We start from the raw sequence: 6,788 nt of genomic DNA, 5'->3' as shown, positions 1-6,788 counted from the left end.
GGACGGACGGGGAGAGGGATCTTGGGGTGATAGTATCTGAGGATCTGAAGGCGACGAAACAGTGTGACAAGGCGGTGGCCGTAGCTAAAAGGTTGTTAGGCTGTATAGAGAGAGGTGTGACCAGCAGAAGAAAGGAGGTGTTGATGCCCCTGTATAAGTCGTTGATGAGGCCCCACCTAGAGTATTGTGTTCAGTTTTGGAGGCCGTACCTTGCGAAGGATGTAAAAAGAATTGAAGCGGTGCAAAGAAAAGCTACGAGAATGGTAAGGGATTTGCGTTACAAGACGGATGAGGAGAGACTTGATGACCTGAACATGTATATTCTGGAAGAAAGGAGAAACAGGGGTGATATGATACAGACGTTCAAATATTTGAAAAGTATTAATCCGCAAACGAACCTTTTCCGGAGGTGCGAAGGCGGTAGAACGAGAGGACATGAAATGAGATTGAAGGGGGGCAGACTCAAGAAAAATATCAGGAAGTATTTTTTCACGGAGAGTAGTGGATGCTTGGAATGCTCTCCCTGCGGGAGGTGGTGGAAATGAAAACAGTAACAGAATTCAAACACGTGTGGGATAAACATAAAGGAATCCTGTTCAGAAGGAATGGATCCTAAGGAGCTTAGCCGAGATTGGGTGGCAGAGCCGGTGGCGGGAGGCGGGGATAGTGCTGGGCAGACTTATACGGTCTGTGCCCTGAAGAGGACAGGTACAAATCAGAGTAGGGTATACACAAAAAGTAGCACATATGAGTTTATCTTGTTGGGCAGACTGGATGGACCGTGCAGGTCTTTTTCTGCCGTCATTTACTATGTTACTATGTTACTATCGTCTAAAAGCTTGTATCAAAGTTCACAATCAATAAATTCTTAAGCTGTCTTGTACAGTATCTTGCCTTAGACATGACCTTAACATTGGTCAGCCAAAAAACAGACAAAATAAATTTTTCCCCATTCTCGTGATGGGCCTCACTCCCCAAGATCTTCTATAACCGTCTCCCACACACACACATCTGTGTTTCACTTTAGGGTCCACGTCCCCTTCTTCCATCACTTGCCCAACAAATCATATTAAATGTGTAAACATGTTTTTGTGTCCAGTCTAGTTAGGGTCACATGGCTGTCCTTGCACAATTTCACAAGGCCACCCTGCAGCCTGATCTAGTTAGCAAGGATTGAAAACAGCACAGAGAATAATTAGGGAGGGGGGATGAAATAAATCTAATAGGTAAACCCTTGTTTCATTATCCAGAGGGGTGTTCTGGACATACAAACATTAGGGGTACGAGCCCCCCCCCCCCCAGTTCCCTACAATGGCGAAGGCAGACATTGAGTCAGTGATCCCTACAAGCCATTGGACTCAATCTGATGGAGATAAGTATATAAATATTGCCACACTGGGACAGACCAAAGGTCCTGTTTCCAACAATGGCCAATCCAGGTCACAAATACCTGGCAAAATCCCAAAAAAGCTCAATACATTTTATGCTGCTTTTCCCAGAAATAAGCAGTGGATTTTCACAAGTCAATTTAATAATGGTCTATGGACTTTTCCTTTAGGAAGCTGTCCAGACCCTTTTCATACTCCGCTAAGCTAACCATCTTTATCACATTCTCTGGCAACGAATTCCAGAGTTTAATTACATGTTGTGTAGAAAAAGTTTCTCTGATTTGTATTAAATTTACTTTGTAGCGTCATCACATGCCCCCTAGTCCTAGTATTTTTGGAAAGAGTAAACGAACGATTCACGCCTACCCATTCCACTCCACTCATTATTTTATAGACCTCTTATCATATCTCCCCTCAGCCATCTCTTTTAAAAGAAATCACTGCTCATAATAAAATGTCCTGTTCTCAGGAAGTTTCTTAGCTGATCAGGTAAAGTTTTTTTTTTGTACCTAAAGGTCTCGCTTGCATCAGGGTTCTCATACAATCTCAGTATTCACAACACTAGAGCAGTAAAATTATGCAGGCTGCTCAACATTACTAACACATTCTTACCTTTCAACAATTAAAATTTTTTTCAAATTTTCTGTATTTTGTCAGGAACTTTCATAACACCATTAGTTAAGCACAAGGTTGCTATGGTTATGAGTAGCACGTCCCCTTCCAACAAGTGTTTTCTATGGCATTAGTAAGGAAATACCAGTCAGAAGTTGGAGTTTGGCTTGGGTCTATGATTTCAGAATGTTGGTGGACCTTGAAATCGGTTAAAGTGATGGTAGACTGTTTTCAGTGAAAATAAACCTAATTCATGCTGCTCAACACTATTCATTCCCTCCTAAAAATTCACAGATACATCTCTTTAGTCCCTGCCTTTATTTCCCTGCTCTTAAAAGGTTCTACCCCTGAGCAGCAGGCAACAGGTCACCACCAGCCACACCCTCCATTGCTGTCACTTTAAATATTAGAAGCTGCCCTTCTCTTTATTAGATGGTTGTTCTGCGCCAGGTTTGCATCAACCCTCACTGAACAGGGCTTTACATTTATCAGCCCAGATGGCTTCTATCTTTATCTAGGGTTCAGTAGTTCTTTAGCTTGCTGTGCTGTTCCCCCTTTTTTTCCCCTTCTCCATTAGGGAGATTCCATGGTCCCTTTAAAATTTTCAGTCGACAGTGCCACCCGACTTGTTGCACTCCTCAGTAGCACAGACCTTTTGATATGGTCTCAGTCAGCATGTAGCCTAGCTCTACTAGTCTCACCAGGGCCATACTCTGGCCGTAACTGCCCTCCGGCCCTATAAGCTGTGCACTGCAGCTCTATCTGCTCCTGCAAGGCTGCCCTGCCATCACGGCTCAGTGTTCTCTGGCCCTGACAGGTTGTGGAGCCTCAGCTCCTCCCCAGCACCAGGTTAAATCACAGCTACATGAGCCTGCACCCACAATATTGAGCAAGCTCCTTCACTATGTCCAGGGAGATAGAATTGGTTATTGTTTGTTACCCCCACTCGTTTGGAAAAGTTGGCACCTATGATCACAGCACCAGTGCCACTTAAATGTGGCTCAACATCGCTATGCTTCGATTCTGCTCTTGTCCCATGGGACTCCTGGGTAATTATTTTGTTTTCACTTATTTACACTTTCATAAGAAGGCAGCAAGCAAACAAGTGAAGTACAAACATCCAAGGAAACCAGTTCCTAAGGTCAATTACCCATTTATTTCAAATACACCACACTAGAGTGGTGCAATTACATTTATTCCAGATACAGCACTAGTGTGGTGTATTTGGAATAAAAGTAATCGATCTTAAGAACTGGTTTCCTTGGATGTTCCTGCTTTTCCACGCTTGTTCACTATCACAAGAATACATTTGAAGGGCTTATTTCCAAAATCCACTGCCCATATGGACCTTAGAGGGTTTTGGAAATAAGCCCTTCATTTCCTTTGTGATTAAAAGCCAATAGATACTATGTATCTAACAAGACAAATACAAGCAGAAAGGGAAAATAACGAGGGAAGAAAGGCCAGCTGTGCAACCTTATTAAGTGCAGGTTTGTCCTGCAGACTCATTTGATGGTCAAGGATTGATCTAATATATCATAAATACACTTAGTCACAGGAAAATGCTTACAAAAAGATGTGTCATTGATGGAGGATTCCATCGTATAGAGCTTGTGATATACCCAAACACCTGTATGTCAACAGAGTATTAAAATCGCTGTCAAGTAGCAGCTTTCTCTGTTGCCTGAAATAATTCAAGCACTCCCAGGGGAGATGTCACACTTGTATTTTCTACCCACTTATTCTTGCAAAATAGTAAAGCCCACCCCAATTCCACAGGGGTAATTCCTTTCTATTAGAAAAGCTGAAATACTTTTGTCAAAACTCGATGGCTGCATACTGACACTTCACCTGTGCATACAGACACACAAACAGTTACAACCAAGACAGTTCAACAGAGACACAGAACTGTATATTTATTTAAACAATTTGCTGTAACAGCGAATTGGATACAGTGTGTTGTGCACTCATTTCATCAAGTACAATATCAGCTACTACAGCTATGCTTACATGTCCTCCTAGTTTTTGGTTTCCATTTTCGAACTGTGTTGGAATCTTAACATGTAATGGTGCTTTTAGCTGTAAGAGATGAAGTAGGGGCCTATTTTCCTTCAACAAAACCAAAAAATGTTTTGTTAATTGTGAGATCATAAACCACATTCCTGCATAAGCATTCAACAATATTGTTAGCTTCCAAATGGCTCCTGTACAACACATTTCTAAATAATATGCAGTATCTTCAATGACAAAATTTACCATACACATTTGCTTGTCTTCTGAATGTACTGAACCAATCCAATGAACAAAAGCAACAACTCAGTTGAAGTCCCAAGTTCTGTAATTCATGCTGAATTGGATTGAATGAAGATGAGAAAAACCGGGTGAAATTAAGGCAGTTTTCTTGGAATGATTAGTTACTAATACAAATAAAAGGGGAGGACGCAAACATTAAGGTATTAAGGGCCCTGTTTACAAAGCCACGCTAGCGTTTTTAGCATGCGCTGTTAAGACACACCCATAGGAATATATGTGCACTAAAAACGCTAGCACGGCTTAGTAAACAGAGCCCTAAGATTTTTTCCAGCAATTACCCAAATGTACCAGTAATAGTAAACATATTCTACAAATATTCACAGAAGGGGTTGTATTTTCCAAGGATGAGCAAAAAGAAAAAAAAAAAAAATCTTGGCAGCAGCCAAGTTGTGCAAGATTCTCTGCTAGTCGGACAATTAGGGGTCCTTTTACTAAGCCATGGTAAAAAGTGGCCTGCGGTAGTATAGGCGTAGGTTTTGGGCATACGCAGAATTATTTTTCAGCACACCTACAAAAATGCCTTTTTAAAATTTTTGCCGAAAGTGCACGTGCGGCAAAATCAAAATTGGTGCGTGTCCATTTTGGGTCTGAGACCTTACCGCTAGCCATAGACCTAGCGGTAAAGAATTTCTACAGTAATGACCTATGCATGTCAGATGCCACGTGCATTCAAATATAAAGATTTTTTTTGGGGGGGGGGGGGGGGGGGGAGAACGTGCGCCAAAAATGAAATTACTGCAAGAGGCATGCAGTAGTCAGGTGGTAAATCCATTTTGGCACACGTTGGGCGCGCATAGAGCCTTACGCGGTTTAGTAAAAGGGGCCCTTATTTTCTGATGTGTGCAATTTTTAAATTCAAGCAGATACAGTAAAACTGTAACTTTTTACAGAATCCTATACTGAAAAAAAGTGCTTATATAATACTGTTCAGCCAAATATGAGATGCAAGAACATCAGACTGTGAAAACTGCTCTTTAAATCACACTTAATTTTGAGGGGCCTATTTACAAACTTGCAGTAAGCTGTTAAAATTACCACATGGTAACTGCTAAAATTAATGCTCTGTGTAAAACCATTGGAGTTTCCCATTTAGTTAACACAGAGGGAAAAGAAATCAAGCTTTAATTTCAATTTAACAATGTTAAAATTACAAGTATACCTTGCGAAAGGAAATACAGGAAGAAGAAAACAATAAGACCCGTCAGAAAAGAAACAGGGGGATACAAAGGGTAGAATTATAAACAAAAATGAAATTATTGGATTAAATTCCATCTTTATTTAAAAAAGCAAACACATTCTCACCATGCACCATAATGGCTTCCCCTTCTGAGGCTACTCGAGTGACCACTTCCCTTGGCTAGACCTACCATAAAGAAATATTTTTAATAGTTCCAAATAAAAAAACAGAAAATGATTTGAAGGAAAAATACACAATTACAAATCAATTGTAACAGAAAATTAATGCCCAGGACATTAGCCCTTTCTCTCATAACAAAACAATCTTTACATCATTTTCCTGTACACTCATCAGAAAACTATATTTTTCCTCCAGACCAGAGCTTCTCTATGATGAAAATACAATTTCATAATTCAATTTTGATCATACTCCAGGACAAAGGTGACCACTAAAGTGTATCAGAGTCCACACACTCTCCTAGATTTTTAGTCTCGAGAATGTCTGTTAAGATTCAGACTACCAATGGACAAAAGTTGACCTTCACCACCAGCCCTCTTTATCCTCGAACAGTGCCTGCCTCCATTTAAATAGTACACATGCACCACCGGTGGCATATATTCCACAGCACGCTTCAACACATCAATCATATATTTCCTAAACACAGTTTCAAGTGTACATAAGACATAGGGAAGTGGAGATAAAATCGGGTTTGATTTCTTATGAGTCACCATTTGATCTATAACCAAAACCATGGTCCACTTCTGAAAATCTGTAACTTTACTAGACAGGTCCTCCACCTTAAGATGTCACTGCTTAGCCTCCACCTTGAAGGCCTTATCACCCCCAAAAGCTGATCACTACTTCTCCATAGAGTAAATGGGGGCCTATCTTCCAACAGTGGCAAATTTCTTATATCCTCCACGCACCTGTTCAAACTACCAGATGTCATTCTGGAAGATCCTCGCTGGCCTAATTTTATTGGGCTGTCTACTTCACCCTCCTCCCACCCCGGGATCCAACTTCCTCCCCACTTTGACCATGCTGATCACCAACCCTGCAATCAACCACAAGAAGCCATCCAAAGTGAACTAGGTTGAGGTTGGAGCTCACTCAGGTCTGCAGGACAGACTCTAGTTTTATCCTTACTCTTTTCCTTCCCTGTAGCTGACTCAGGTAAGAACAGCTCATTCAGTATGCATTCAACTTAATGCCACCTTGAATCCCCCAGAGGAACATATCTGAAATGCTGTTAATGTATATAAAAAAAAGGTTATACAGTTAGCTACATCTATTGAGGT

The sequence above is a fragment of the Microcaecilia unicolor genome, chromosome 1 (assembly GCF_901765095.1).
Source record: "Microcaecilia unicolor chromosome 1, aMicUni1.1, whole genome shotgun sequence".
In the NCBI taxonomy this organism is placed as follows: Eukaryota; Metazoa; Chordata; class Amphibia; order Gymnophiona; family Siphonopidae; genus Microcaecilia; species Microcaecilia unicolor.
This window is presented reverse-complemented; position numbering follows the sequence as displayed.